The sequence below is a fragment of the Balaenoptera borealis genome (assembly GCF_965194805.1).
Source record: "Balaenoptera borealis genome assembly, chromosome: 9".
Taxonomy (NCBI): domain Eukaryota; kingdom Metazoa; phylum Chordata; class Mammalia; order Artiodactyla; family Balaenopteridae; genus Balaenoptera; species Balaenoptera borealis.
In genome coordinates this window covers 29,233,212-29,249,599 of record NC_138873.1, presented here as the reverse complement: position 1 = coordinate 29,249,599, position 16,388 = coordinate 29,233,212, and the positions used below count along the sequence as shown (strand labels likewise).

The following is a 16,388-nucleotide window of genomic DNA, read 5'->3' as shown; positions in this document are numbered from 1 at the left end:
CCACTGCTTACCTATACAGAAGCTATATCAGATTCAAGGCCAATACAATTATAATTTGCTCTGTGCTATAATTCTTTTTTTTTTTTATTAATTAATTAATTAATTTATTTTTATAGCTGTGTTGGGTCTTCGTTTCTGTGCGAGGGCTTTCTCCAGCTGCGGCGAGCGGGGACCACTCCTCATCGCGGTGCGCGGGCCTCTCACTATCGTGGCCTCTCTCGTTGCAGAGCACAGGCTCCAGACGCGCAGGCTCAGTAGTTGTGGCTCACGGGCCTAGTCGCTCCGCGGCATGTGGGATCTTCCCAGACCAGGGCTCGAACCCGTGTCCCCTGCATTGGCAGGCAGATTCTCAACCACTGCGCCACCAGGGAAGCCCTGTGCTATAATTCTTAATGTTTAATTTTATTTTAATAAAAAAGTCTGATATTCAATTTTCCAGTAACACTTTAACCATAGAGTCTAAATTGTCCAATGCCATTGCCAACAAATGCATGGTTTATTTTTCCCTTTGTGAATGGAACTAGACATCTCCATTTAAGTACCCGCTGTTTTTCTCATGCAGGAAGCTAACTGTACAGTATTTAATGGTCTACAGGTCTAAAAATATTTCTTATATGCCTTGGCTTGCACAGAGTGCTTCTGCAAAAACAGTTAATAATCTGGCCATCCCAAGAGTCCAGAATGTTGAGTTAATTTTCTACAGAGGTTCCCAGATGTGCTGGAAGACTCATGCATAGCAAATCCGGCCAACAGTTTTTTAGCTCTCATTTGACCTTTCTTGTATCTGATATGAAACATATGTTAAAAACAATACATGACAATTATGAAATGCATTTTTTGCATAAGCAAAACCACCGTGCATACATCTTTTGCAAAGTTTTGAATGGCAGAGATTAAGGTTTTCATTGCGAAACTGTGTTAGCATTTAGCCAAGTTAATCATACATCTTGACAATGATTCTTTATCCAACATCTTTTTGGTATTCAGTGGGTAGGTCATTAGGCCCATGGAGAAATAAGTGGGAGAATGTCCAGGGAATGAAAAACATCTATATAACTTGTGGAGAAGTGGATAGTTTTATTAAGTACTAAATTTCAACTTTAAGGGGTGCAGGTTCTGATCCCAGCCAGATCACTTGAGCTCTTAACTTCTGGGAAGTAAGCAGAATAACAATGTGAGTTTGTGCGTATTCCAAGAAGATTCTGCATGAGTTGTTTCCCTTTGCAGGTATTTTCCATATGCAGCTTTACTTTTGCCTTTTCTTTCTTTTTATTTTATTTTTTGGCCGCGCCGTATGGCACGTGGGATCTTAATTCCCTGACCAGGGACCAAACCCGCACCCCCTGCATTGGAAGCGTGGAGCCTTAACCTCTGGACCACCAGGGAAGTCTTTTGCCTTTTCTTTCTGTATATATTTTCTTTCCTATTTATTTTTCAGTGGGTTCTAGGAAATCCTTACATGAATTTTGTATTTTATCATTCCTTATAGAGATCCTGTAATATATATGAAATATAATTGTGGATCCAGAGTTTGGCCAAGGATCAAATAGACATCCCAGATAGTTAAAAGCAGGAGACTACTATTGAGGAAGAAATGGTGCTACCCTTAGCTGTCTTAAAAAGGAAGTAAAGGTCACTGCAATCTGGTATTGAAGTTTTCCTAGACTTAGAATATCATGCATTTCAAGTCACACTATATTTTAGCATAATAATTACTAAAAATTTTTAATGGAATGTTACAATGGGCCAGGCACATTAATTATCTCATTGCTCAGTTTATCCTCAGAACAACCTCTGGGTACTCTGGTTGTCTCCTTTTGGGGGAGAAAGGAAGTATGGACAAGTTAACCTTTAAAATCTTATCCAGGGGGGTGACATCAGCCAAATGACAGAGTACGCCCCTCCAAGCTCCTGTACCCTGACAGAAACATCAAAAAGCAAGCAAAAATTGTCAACTAAATTTGTTAAAACTCTGGAAAACAGTCAAAGGTTTACAGTAACCAAGTGAAGGCAGAATAAAAGAGGGGAAGGGGAAATCTAAAAATTGTAGGAAAGCTTTGCAATGTTCTTAGTTGTCTGTACCCCACCCCTCCCCCCCTCCCCAGCTTAGTGACAATCTTGAAGAGCCAGCCCTCCGCCTATCCCCCCAACCTGCATTCTTAGTTCCTGGTCCCAGAGGGTATGTCCCTGAGTGTATGTCCCTTTGAGTCTGTCTGTGAGCTACCTAAGTACTGAAGCAAGGAGATCATCTCTCACCCAGGCCAGCAAAGCAGCGGGCACTGCTGGAAAACCTTGTAAGGAGATAAATAAGCTGCAGCCTTCTAGGGCAAAAGACTACAATTAAACCCAAACAGGAAACACATTATGTTTTATGTGCTTCGCATTAACTAACTCACCTTATGCTCACAGCATCCCTCTGAGAAAGGTACTATGATCATTATCCCCATTTTACAGATGAGGAAACTGAGGTACCTTGGAAAAAGTAAATGCAGCTAGCTAGCAAGCCCAGGATTTTAATCTCTATACAACACTGCCTCCAAATACAAACATACTTGAAGTCAAATGACTTAGATTATAACTATTATACATGAGTATATTAATAAAATCTTATTTGAACATTTTATTTGAAATTTATTCTTTTGAATGTTAGGGCATATATCTGCCTTTTAAACCTGTTTGAAAGAGAAGAATAAATGGAATTCATTCTCAATAACATCAGTGTTCACTTTCTTCAAAGATGGTGTAAAATATATTACTATTTAAATTATTAGTTTGTTGTGGGGAAATAAAGATGATTAAATAGGATACCTTTTCACAAAGTAATGCTAAAAAATTAATTAAGGACAATTCTCCATTTCCAGGAAATAGAAGTTAAAAAAAGGAAAAGAGAGGAAGCAAAAAAAAAAGGCACAAAAAGTATACTTCCTGAATAAAACAAAGTTTTTCTATTGCTTATTACTTATAATTTAGATCTTCCTAGACTATAAACTTTGTAGAAAAAGGACTCTGTTCTGAATTATTCACCAGTCAATTTCCAGTGCCTTAGCATAGTAGCATACTAGCTAGCATTAACCTCAGTAGTCAATCAATAGATACTTGGTATATAAATGAATGGTAAACCATGATTTTACTTTTATCTGTATCTTACTACTCAATTCTGCTCAAAACAGAAGTGTGTCCTAGGCAAACAGATATAGATGATTGCTTTTGTTACTTTGTTTTCTATGTATCCCAAGGTCTCCCATGGGGAGTTCCAAATACTCTTTACAAAGAGAATGAAAATTCAGGTCTTGTACTTGCTGTGGTTGGTTGCTACAAATCACTGGGGTCACACAAGAGAGATACTGGGGGGTAGATTTATGGCAAGGCTTTGTCTCAAGTATACTGTGCTTGTTAGTTACTTCTACTTGGTCCCCAAACCTCCCTTGCTCTTTCCATTGAGTATTTTAACCCAACAAGAGTAAACCTGTAGCAGTCAAGAGTATACAGGAAAATGAATCTGAACAGTCTATTACATCAACATCTGCTAATGTCACTCCATCCTGTTACATTTGTTCTATAACCACAAAAGTACCAATTCCATTTATATTGGTCAAATATGCTTAGTTTTTTAAAGGAGATAGAAGAATATCTTTTCTGAGCATTCATGGAAGTAATCCATTTCTTCACTAAATTGATTATTAAGGGGAAAGGTTATTCCTGATTATCTGTCCCCAATCCCACACCCCAGTAATCACCACCAATAGTTTCTCATGGATCTTCCAGAAAAGGCCCATGCACATAGACACAGATATATATATGCAGTGATTTCCTCTGTGTGTGTGTGTGCGTGTGTGTGTGTACGTGCATGCTTACACATACATCTCTGAACTTTGCTCTCTGTAGAGAAGAGCAAGAATGGGGCCTCAGGGTCAGAAATGGGTAAATCAGGTAAAAAGAAAAGGAAAAGTCTTGCTTAGAGTCTTTGTAATTTCTTTCCTAAACTCAACACTTCTTTTACCAATACCTTGTTCCCCAGTTTAAGCCACTAAAAAGTCTGTATGCAAAAAGGTATTTAGTTCAGGGCATGAGAGTTTGATGTGATAATTAACAGGATCTGAGCTGCTGAATAAGGCTGGAGGAAAGCAGTTCAGAACACAACAGTTTATGTAACTCTCCTCAGGATGGGTTAGACTTTAGCCTTCGATGTTATGGAAAATCTGTCTCAAGGATTTTACTTAGGTAGGTTATAACTGAAGACCATGCACTGGTTTACATTCCTCAAATAATTCAAGCTACTCATTGGAAACCTTAGTGGAAAATGCCTGCTCATATATTTTCAATAATATGTATTTGACTCTTCCCCATATAAAAAGACAAGGTTAGCAATGATGGTATTTGGTTAGAATATTCATGTTTGAAAAGAAAATTATATTCATAATAATATACAGAACTAATTTTTTTAATGGCAATATTCAATGCTGGCAAAGGTTTAGGAAACCTGGTATTCTCATAGGTTGTTCATTGTATTTTAATTTTCAAAACATTTTCTGAAAGCTATTGTAATGTATTTTAAGACCTTTAAGATTCTCAATACTTTTAGGGGCTTCCCTGGTGGTGCAGTGGTTAAGAATCTGCCTGCCAGTGCCAGGGACACGGGTTCCAGCCCTAGTCCGGGAAGATCCCACAGGCCGTGGAACAACTAAGCCCATGCACCACAACTACTGAAGCCCTCGCGCCTAGAGCCCATGCTCCGCAACAAGAGAAGCCACCGCAGTGAGAAGCCCGCGCACCGCAACGAAGAGTAGCCCCCGCTCGCTGCAGCTAGAGAAAGCACGCAGCAACGAAGACCCAACGCAGCCAAAAATAAATAAATAAATAAATAAAAGTTAAACAAAAAAAAAAGATTCTCAATACTTTTATTTATTTCATTTTAGGTAATTTATCCTAAATAAATAATTCATAAATCTATATGCATAAAGCTGAATTAACATTGTTCATAATTACAAAACACTGGAAGCAACCTAACATTTAATGGGGAAATGATTGAGTAAAGAAAGATAGCCACTATTCACATGGTGCCTCTGAAATGTTTTTGTTGGTATAGAGAAATGTTACTCATATTATGTTAAATAAAAGAAATCACAACATAAAATTGTATTTCAATTGTGTATAGAAGGACAAATAAGTCAATGCATGAAGGACAAACAAGTCAATGCATGAAGCAATGTTTGTTGTTTTACTGTAGTGGGATTATGGATGCTTTTCTTTTGTTTCTTCTTTCTTTGCTTTTTAGTAATATTTTATATTATCTTCATAATTTAAAAATTATGTAACATCTATGTCTGTAATTCTATCTATCTATCTATCATCTGTCTATCTATCTTAATGCAAACAGAACTGCTTTGTCCATATCTAGGAAATGGAGTATAGGAATGAATGTCCTAATGATTGGAAAAAGCCCTGATATAAAGTGTTACTATAAAAACAACAAACAAAATTATATTCATTTTGAGCTATAATCTCATGCTTCCTTCAGCACAGAATTATTGATGAACGTGAATGCATGTGTACCCTACCTCCAGTCTTCTCTTATAGTTTGGTGTTCTCGAGTTTCTCTGGACTTGTGCAAAGATAAGGCCCTCTAGCACCAATCCATGACAGGTTCATTTTGTGTCATCGGGAAAAGGGAGACAGGGAGTATCAAAGTTCCCCCGTGAAGATTTTCCTTTAAGTTCTAGGGCCTCAATCATTATTTCCATTGCCTACTTTCCCCATGGACCTGGTTCTCACCCAAGGTGAATGAAAATCCACATGCCAGGTCAGCACTTTATTGAACTTCCCAAAGACCCATACTGAATATGCCAGCGCCAGTCAAAGTTACCATTTCTGAAGGTCTGAAACTTCAGAGGGATTAATGAAATTAATGAACTACAATCTGCATACCTGAATCTACTGTAATCATTTTCAGCCTGATTTCCAAAAAAGGAAAACAATAAACCTGAGATTTAAATATAATTCATGCAGAAATAGCTCAAAACATTCTTAAAGGCTCTAAATTTGTTCATAATCACACTGACGCCAAACTAAGTTGGCCTAGTACTAGTATGATGCAGCTAGTTTCTGATTTTTTTTTTTTTTTTAGGCAGAAACTTACTGGAAAAACATAGAACTGGAAAATTCATCCAAGATTAAATAGAGGAAAAATATCAGAAATAAAAATTAAATAGAGAAACTGTAAAGCTTTTTTAACTGTAGTTATAATTTCTATGGATGTTTCTTGGAGAAACTTTATGTATGTTATCAGTGTTGCATTAAAACACCTACTCCAGGGCTTCCCTGGTGGCGCAGTGGTTGAGAGTCTGCCTGCCAATGCAGGGCACACGGGTTCGAGCCCTGGTCTGGGAAGATCCCACATGCCGCGGAGCAACTAGGCCCGTGAGCCACAACTACTGAGCCTGCGCGTCTGGAGCCTGTGCTCCGCAACAAGAGAGGCCGCGATAGTGAGAGGCCCGCGCACCGAGATGAAGAGTGGCCCCCGCTTGCCACAACTAGAGAAAGCCCTCGCACAGAAATGAAGATCCAACACAACCATAAATAAATTAAAAAAAAAAAAAAAAAAAATCTACTCTATATAGACACACTTATTTAAACCAATCAGTTGCATTAAAAAAAAATCTAGCACAGCTGCCGCCCGAACCCGGCGCGCAGGGATGACGACATCAGCCTGCGGAGGCGACGACGGTGAGAGATGGGGAGGGCTTCCGGGGCTCCCGGCCTAACCGCCGAGACCTGCAGTCATGGCGGCCGCTGTGTGGGGCTTCTTTTCCTTCCTTCTGCTGATGCTCTCAAGGGATGCCCAGAGCTCGGAGGTGTCTGGGGCTACCTCCGAGGGCTCAGGAGGGAGTGGGGTCAGTATCGGAGATCGCTTCAAGATTGAGGGGCGTGCGGTTGTTCCTGGTGTGAAGCCCCAGGACTGGATCTTGGCGGCCCGAGTGCTGGTAGACGGAGAAGAGCACGTCGGCTTTCTCAAGACAGATGGGAGTTTTGTGGTTCATGATATACCTTCTGGATCTTATGTAGTGGAAGTTATTTCTCCAGGTTACAGGTTTGATCCTGTCCGAGTAGATATCACTTCAAAAGGCAAAATGAGAGCGAGATATGTGAATTACATCAAAACATCAGAAGTGGTCAGACTGCCCTACCCTCTCCAAATGAAATCTTCAGGCCCACCTTCTTACTTTATTAAAAGGGAATCTTGGGGCTGGACAGACTTTCTGATGAACCCAATGGTTATGATGATGGTTCTTCCGTTATTGATATTTGTGCTTCTTCCCAAAGTGGTCAACACAAGTGATCCTGACATGAGGCGGGAGATGGAGCAGTCAATGAATATGCTGAATTCCAATCATGAATTGCCTGATGTTTCTGAGTTCATGACAAGACTCTTCTCTTCAAAATCATCTGGCAAATCTAGCAGTGGCAGCAGTAAAACAGGCAAAAGTGGGACTGGCAAAAGGAGGTAGTCAGGCAGGCCAGAGATGGCATTTGCACAAACATGGCAACACTGGGTGACATCCAAGTCTTGAGGGAGAACCATGTGAAGCAACTACTGTAAACTTGAGTCATCCTTAAAGTTGATCTCTTATAACTTGTATGTGATAACTCTTCAGCACATGTTTTGTATTTGGTACACAAGAAAACCCAGCTTTCATCCTTTGTCTGTATGAGGTCAATATTGATGTCACTGAAATAATTACAGTGTCCTATAGAAAATGACATTAATAAATTATATGAAGTACTATACATTATGTATATTAAAATAAGTCTTAATCCAGAGGGGGGGGGGGAAATCTAAATCTAGATTCAAAAAATTGTTTTGTATAATAAAACACTTAAAAAGACCAATATAAAAAGAAATAAATGTAGAAAGAGAGTATGACGTGAAGGAGCTGTTAGATGGTCTCAACTTATTATTGCTCTGAAAGGTGAACTGGAGTCTATGTTTGGAGACTTGATTGGAGAACTTGGAAACTGTTTAAAAAATAACCAGGAAAATGGCAAAATGATTCAAGTGTTGGAAAATAAGACCAGGAAGAAGAGTAAACAGGACAGTTATTCATTTTCTTGAAGTCCAGATGGCAATTGAATACATTCTTTGAGTGTATGAAGAGCATTTTATAAAGAGGTGGTGGGCTATCTGCATTATGTGTAAAACAAAAGAAAACTGGCTGGGGTTGAAGTACAAAGGCTTCGTTTAAGCAGAATAAGAGTATTTCTATGTCGAAATGAGATGCAGGTTGGGGTTGTGCAATCTTCTCTAGAGCCATAAAAAATAATTATTGTATGGTATCTTCTTTGGGTGGCTCTTTCTGAAGGGGAGGGAGGTGCTCATGTCCCTTCTAGGCCTAAGATTCAGTTCCCTGGAGAGAATCTTCTTAAAGCCAGGGAGTTAATATACACTCTGAAAACAAATTAGCTGAACATGGTAAACAAAAGGGGAGAAAGCAACTAAGATGAAGATGAAAATGTAGCTTTTTTTTTTAGAAAAAAGAAAAGGGATTATTTAAAAATGATGAAATTCATTATTAAAAGGTTTCAGAGGTTTTGACAGGAAGGAAGTAGGAAAAAATAACTGTTTTAAATAAGAACAAGATCAAGTGTTTCACCTAAATTATAAACTTAGTATTTCTTTTTTTTTTTTTTTTTTTTTCAGCACATTACAGAGCTTTATTTACAATAGCTTCTCCCAAATCGACTGGAGAGAATTTTGGACATCAGTGTGGGAAAATGTAATCAGTAAGGCTTAGGCTATTTTATATCTTTCTTTCTTTTTTTTTTTTTTTTATGTCTGAAACATTTATATTAACATATTTCCATACAAATAACCCAAAGAAAGTTTAGTATTAGTTGTTTTTTGTTTGTTTGTTTGTTTTAAACTTAGTATTTCTAATCAACTCGTTTTTCCAAACACAGCATCAGGAAGCATAACTTCAAAACACTGAGCGTTTAGGTCAGCCTTGACTTAGAAGCCCGGGCTCAGTGTTAACATAGGGCTACAGGTATGAAAGGCTCCTTAGTCAGTCTTATTCGATCATTCCATTAGTCTCTGACTTTTCTGTATGGATTGTAATATACAGTGAAAGGTTGTAGTACTGGCAGGTTTGTCCCAAAATAGATTGTGAGTCAGTTATGAAGGAGGGATTCCAGGAACTAGAATTTAAGAGTGAAGAAGTTAAAAAAAAAAATTTACATATGACTCAGTTCCAACATATTTTACATACTATTGGGTACTTTCTCCTCCTATAATAGCTTCTATGCTTCATCCCCAGAGTTTGTTGTTTCTATCAATAGTCCTAGAAAAGTGATTTTTAAAAAATCATTAAGAAATGACTATTTTGGGGTAGCTTGCCAGCAACTCAAATATCTGAAATAGCCGTTTTCTAAGTATTAAATGTTAAATAAAGTTTTTTTTTTTTTTTCTTTTTCTTCACGAGCTCTAGGCACACGGGTCTCAGTAGTTGTGGCACGCAGGCTCAGTAGTTGTGGCGCACGGGCTTAGTTGCTCCGCGGCGTGTGGGATCTTCCTGAACCAGGGCTTGAACCTGTGTCCCCTGCATTGGCAGGCGGATTCCCAACCACTGTGCCACCAGGGAAGTCCCATGAATATTAAAGTTTTTTGAGATAATTATAATAATTGCAGAATGGAATGGTTTGCTACCTTTTGAGTTCCAATTCACTCCTCAAAAATCAGGATATTAACTCCCAAATGCTAATGGGATTCAGGTAGATGCCATTGCTGCTATTTTGTTTCCCTAACCCTCCTACAGCATTAGAGTTGAACAGAAAAGCACCCACAGCAAGCATCTCCAATGCTGCTGTATTATTTATAAATAAAAATAGAATAAACTTGCCATTGAGAATAGTATACTGTAGATAATTCACATAACTCACAAAATTTTGTACCTGTAAATGTGTGAATAGAAATCTTACTCCCCAATATAAAGGTTCCCTCAGTTTATGTGACTTAATAATTATTTAGAGTATAATTGTTCTGGAATCTAAAAACATTTTAAAGGGATTATATGTATCTCTGGGAAAGGATTGCCTTCCAGCTGGAAAGATAATCTTTCTTCCATTCTCCCAACTTTTGCATAGAAAAGTAAATAACCGACCTCCTGCCTAAGCACACCTGGATTATTTCTCATGAGAGGAACAAACGGGTTGATTTAAGAATTAGGAAAATGACCCTAAGGTCTAAGAGAATCATTGACTTTAAATGTAAGAAGGATCTTGGGACTCTGGTTTAAATCCTTCATAAATTATAAGAATTAGGCATGAAAACTGCTTTTGAGAAGCCTATTAGCTTCAGGAGTGAGGTAAGTCCCCTTTCAGCATTAATGACACTAACTGCTATATAAAGAAAGAGGATTCTGGCAACTACTTCCCACATGGCAGAAATCCAGAATAGACCTGAAACCGAAGAAGTAAGAATGAAAGTCAAATGGACTGACGTAAAAACATTTTTTAAATTGGGACTAAAGAATATCAATTCTCTCATATGATTCCCAACATCAGTCAGGTTTTTTTTTTTTTTTTTATTAATTCCTTCAAAACTTTCATGCATCGAAAGATGGTCCTGAGATACTAGCATGGAAATAATTAGTACTTTTAATTAGTACTACTGGGAAATAAGGCAGACCAGCCTTAATAAGGGTCTTCAATCTGGAGCACATTAAAGTAAAAACTTTTTCTAATATCAGAGTACATCCTACTGATGAACATACAAAATGAGTTATTTTGCAAATTGGAAAGAGCATAATTGAATTCAGAACATCAATGTACTAAGAACGGAGACGCCTTGGAACTCTGGGACCTGGGAATTAGATTGTCTCAGCTGTTCACTAATACGTTTCTAGAACACACGATTCATACAGCAGGTTTTTTTTTTTTTTAACTACTTAAACTCTAAATATCTTTAAATACTGAATAATGCCTATTTTGAGGATCAAAATGGAAAATGAAAATGATCACATATATTAGGAGCATGCCAAACAATGTATCTGAATACAGTCTAACAGCTGAATACATACTTGGCAAGAAGAGAGCTGGGGTCACATTACCGCAGATCAACGGTAGCAAGCACATCTGGAATCCTAATGATCCCAGGAGCTCTGGGGCCTTTGGGGGACAGCCATCTGGTGCAAAGGAAATCTAGACCAAGTGTCCCACCCAACAGAAAGAGCCTCATTGTGCTGCTGTGAAAAGCAGTGGGCCCTCCTCCCCTCTGATAACACACGAGCTTCTCAACCAGTGAGTAAGAGAAATATTTATGAACAGGGGGTTCACTAAGAGGCTTAGGTCTAAAACTATGACAGCATGGCAGATAAGAAGTAGTCAGGGATATATTGGTGAAATAAATCTCTTTTTGAAAGGACATCAGCAGATTCTGTTACCTTTATCTAATCTTTCAGCCATTTCTTTTGATAATGTCTGTTTATGGGCTTCCTCAGGCCTCCGTTCTTTATCTGTAAAATGAAGGTGTTGGGCTATATGAACTTTATGGCCCCTTCTAATCTCAACATCCCATCAGTTTGTGATTTCACAGAATATACTCCGGGCACAGAGAGAAAGGACTATGGAGGAATAAGGAATGACAGCAAACATGTGAAGCTCGCTCTGGGAGACCATAGCTCCTGACGGTACCAGATCGTTGGGGAAGAAGGCGATACTCAAAGATGGCCTCTCAAATGATGATAGATGTGTTTGGTTTTTGTTTTTTAATTTTTTAAAAAAGAAATTTATTTATTTATTTTATTTATGTTTTGCTGCATTGGGTCTTCTTTACTGCACGCAGGCTTTCTCTAGTTGCGGAGAGCGGGGGCTACTCTGTTGCGGTGAGCGGTCTTCTCATTGTGGTGGCTTCTCTTGTTGCGGAGCATGGGCTCTAGGCACGCAGGCTTCAGTAGCTGTGGCACGCGGGCTCAGTAGTTATGGCTCACGGGCTCTAGAGCACAGGCTCAGTAGTTTTGGTGCACGGGCTTAGTTGCTCTGCAGCATGTGGGATCTTCCTGGACTAGGGCTTGAACCTGTGTCCCTTGCATTGGCAGATGGATTCTTAACCACTGTGCCACCAGGGAAGTCCCGATAGATGTGTTTTATAATCCTGTCAGTGTCGTCTTTGCTCTAAATTGCCTACAAACTATGCCCAGCTTGTTGGGTCGTCCCCACATTTAACACACTGTAGGAATCTCTGGTAGATGGAGAGAGGACTTGCCACTTCAGCAGATAAAGATGAGGTCTCCGTGATGAAGAGCAGGCGTACAAGGGAAATGATTGGAGGGCATGGAGGAGAAGGGCAAGCAGTGAAAGTAAGGGAGGAGATGGGGGGCAGAGAGCCTTAGTCAAGAGGGAACTGCAGAGTATAAAAACTTGGAGAAGGAACAGCTTAGGGTAATCATAAGATCCAACAAATGGCCATGCCTGTAGGATGACGTGGAATGGCAATACAGAGGTCTGATGAAAGAGTTTGAATAGCTATAAAGCGGGAAACTAGACTGACAACAGTCCCATATGGTAGATCAGCGAAGTATGGCTCTGAATCCTGGTTCTGCCACTTAATGTTCTGTGTAAACTTGGACTTGTTAAATAATGTCATGATCCTCATCAGTGAATTGAAAGTGATGATATCTCTTACTTATAGTGCTTGTGGACATTAAATGAGATAATACATGTCAAGTGTTAAAGATACTTATTGGCGCACAGTAGACATTCAAAAATAATCTATTACTTGTCATTATTACTACTACTATTGTTATTATTAGCTGAATCGTGAGTGTGAATATTGGATTTGCCCAGAATGACTGCTTGTGAAAGAGTAGAGAAAATTATGACATCAACCACCAAAGTGATTAAAGAATAGGAAGAAGTGTCTTGGAGGTTAGTAGAAGGTGCCAGTAAAGACTGTGGTTGAGCAAAGGTAGTGAAGTTCTCAGAGGCTATGTTAGAGCCAAGCTCTTGACCTCCAGGTAAAGGAGGCTGGAAAAGAGGCCATTTCTACTCGAGGGTGCAGGAGAAGCAGTGCCATCTTCAATAGAAAGCCAAGTCTCAACTAAGGCAGTGGTCTCCTAAAGATGTTTCTTTATAGGAAAATTTTGGGTCCAATGCATCTGGGTAATGCTCAGGCTCTTCCCTGTTGGGGATTCACAGGGCACATTACCCTAACGGAGGCACTGAGAAATCTAAACTGACTTTTTCAAAACACAATTGGTGACAAACCCTGTTTAATGTAGGGCCCATATTGCCATCTTGCATAACAAAGTGAGAGGGCAGAGGGAGGGTTTTGAGGAAAAGTTGAATGATTTAATGGCGTTTACTGACAACAGTCCCAGAGGATGCTGTAGAAAGGGAAAGTGAGGGGGTTAATGGCGTTGCTGAGTGAGAAAAACAGCAGACCAGAGATGAGGGGGATGAAAACTGTGATGGGGATTGAATGTGCTAGGGTGCTTGCTGTGAGGTGGGGACTCAGGCATCACTGAGTTGAAGGAGGAGAGCAGCTAGAGGACCGTGGTCGCAGGAGGATGGATTGCTGATCCAGATGCCTCTCCGACTCAGTGTTGAAATGGAACTTTGAAATAAGGGATAAGAGTGAAGGAGATAGGTGGTCTGGGCCAGTGGTGGAGCTATTTTGAACATGTGAAATTTACCCAATGTTGCTTTATAACCCTTCCAACATCTAGAATGTTTTTTCTCTTCTAAACAGTAATCTGTCCTTGAGTATGAACTAGATTACACAGTGACAGGCTGAATAAGTATTTCAACTAGTGATAAAAAATCGTTAAAAAGATTCTCAAATCTTCCAAGTAAAAAAAATACTTAAAAGCATTGTTATCAATACATTTCCCTATTTAGCTTTTGCCTTCTGTTATAGGAAATGTAGAATCAATAAGAATGGATGAATATGATAAGAATAAAGAATATATGCCATCTTTAATATACTAATGATTAAATTTTAGTTCTAAATTGCCTGAATGGAGGCAAATTAAAAGTAAATTACAGAAGTATAATTGAGGCAATTCATCATATACCAAGTTATGGTCTTGCTATTTTCATTCTAATTTATAGTTTTAAAGTGCCATCATTGATAGAACTAAATTGCTAGTGGTTTTCTAATCTGTATTACTCATTAACCTTGCACGAAGGAATTCTACTGTCTGGCTTGTTCTCAGAAAGCTTAAGATGCTGCTCATTAATTTATAGATAATTATTATTTATGTTGTAAAAATCCTATTGCATTTTTTTCTTTATAGGTGAAGAAAAATTGTCTTCATGAGATTAAAATTGAGAAAACTCTAAACAACAATAAAAAAAACTCTAGGAGTTCTGGTTTTATTTATGTTTTAGGCCCTAATAGTTTAATCTTCCAGGCAGCAATTATTTCCTAGAATTAAAGATAAAGACACACCTGCTTGGGATGATCTTGAGATTATATAGCGAATCTGACTTTCCAGAAGGACCTGCAGTTCAATGCGAAAAAAGTGTCAGTGGAATTATTTTTCTGTGAGAACATTTCAGGTCGCAGTGTGGGTTGAGCAAATAAATCTGTGTGGTTTTGTCCATAATAGGTATTCAGGAGAGAGCTAGCCTTCAGAATTGGGGGTAGGAATACTAAAAATTTTGCCCTAGAGAAAAGCAAACTCGAATATTTTTCCTCCAGTTTTCCCACTAGTTTCATTCAAGAGATTTGGAAATGAGACTAGAAATAAGTTGACAGAATACCTTGACTGGTCAAAAGCTCACTTGTTTTAAAAAAGCGACACTGACACAAGCTTGTTTAATAATGTACTTGTTTTGCAACTTTCACTTCCTATTTTAATTCTCTTTTTGCTGAACGAAAAGACATGGGACACAAGCTTGTGATTAATAAGTGTAGTATCCTATGGACACAAATTACAAAGTAAATAGAAGTAGTACATTGGGCTCGTGACACTAGTTCAGAATCACCATATGACTCTCACTGTTAGATCTGTTTGACTTCTTTTAGGCTTGGGGAACTAGGAAGAGGTTTGAGGGAAGATGGAGGCAGAGAGAAATGTAGTCAATGTCTATACGTTTTCTCCTTGAAACCGTACAGCAACCCTGTTTAGTTTGTATTATTATCCATTTTGTAGGTGGGGAAACTCAAGGATACAGCTGGTAAGTGTCAGTGCTGGGCTTTGAACTGAAATCTGACACCAAAACCATGCTTGATACATACATGGGTCAGAGATAATTATTATTATTATTTTTAGTATTGGTCACTATCAATAGCATGCCCATAGACATGGTGGGCTGACCAGAGAGCTCAGGGCATCTTATTCTTACTGCTTCTTCTACACCCCAGCCCTCGAACACCCCCCCTCGTTCCCTACCCCTACCCCCTTACAGTCTCCCCCAGTACAGTCACTCATGACAGGGAAAATCATTAACTGTCTTGAGAGTATTTTTGTACTGTAGAACTGAAGAAGGGGAAGGAAGTAACGTGTTCCAGAGCAGAGGGGAAAATCCCTCTTTTGATGAGACATCCTGTGTGGCAACTGCGAAGCTTGGATTTCCCCAAAGTGAGGTTAGGGTGGCACGCTGCTGCTTGTCACATGACCTCAGCTCAAAGTAACATCTGCTGTGGCCTTTTGTAAAATTTACCTATATATGGCCCATGCAAAGCCACAGACATGGAACCCAAAATGGCATTCACCCCTGAGAAGCTCCACAGAAAGAAATAGCAGGTTTCTTATGAATTAAGTGTATGGTGTATGCCACCAGGAGGAAATGAACCCTCTGAGCTTAAACTTGCACATCCTCTCAACACTGAAATATTAATTTTCATGGCTGAGGTTAATAAGACTACGGTTATTTGTGTTTGGATACGAATGTAACTTGACTGATTGGGAAAGCAGGTGCTGGGTTGATGCACCATCCCCGAGACCCATGAGTCATGTCACTGATTTACAAGCTGTCCTTACCATGAAAATGAAAGCCAGAGCCAACTTTATGTCATACAATTTGTGCCAGTGACTGAAATTATAGATAATTTCAACCTATGCATTTGGGAAACAGTCTATGCCATTTGTGCTTTAAACATCTTTTGTACTTCGTATTTCTGACTTGTCGAAATAAATATTATCATCCATAATAACCATTACCAATCCATTCTGAGACTTCACGAAAGTACATACAGCTTTTAGACTTAATCCATGAAATAAAGCCTCATGACTCCTCCTTGTATCTTTGATAAACAGCTGAGTGCTCACAGCTGTTATGATTTCAGTTATGAAGAAAATTGGAACTTTCTCATCCTTCAGTGGCTAAAAATCACTGAAAACCTCCCCAATTCTTCAAATGCTGTTATTTTCTTCTCCTTGTGTGTATTG

The 16,388-nt window shown here is 38.9% G+C and overlaps 1 protein-coding gene and 1 pseudogene across 2 annotated transcripts in view; one reads left to right on the top strand and one right to left on the bottom strand.

Moving 5' to 3' along the window:
• SGK1 (serum/glucocorticoid regulated kinase 1) overlaps positions 1–16,388 on the bottom strand; it is a 109,866-nt gene that overhangs the window by 38,996 nt on the left and 54,482 nt on the right. The gene's annotated exons all lie outside the window — the stretch shown is intronic.
• Positions 6,719–11,796, top strand: LOC309635000 (endoplasmic reticulum membrane protein complex subunit 7 pseudogene; annotated as a pseudogene). Its single transcript has one exon. The product of its transcript is annotated as an endoplasmic reticulum membrane protein complex subunit 7 pseudogene (transcript).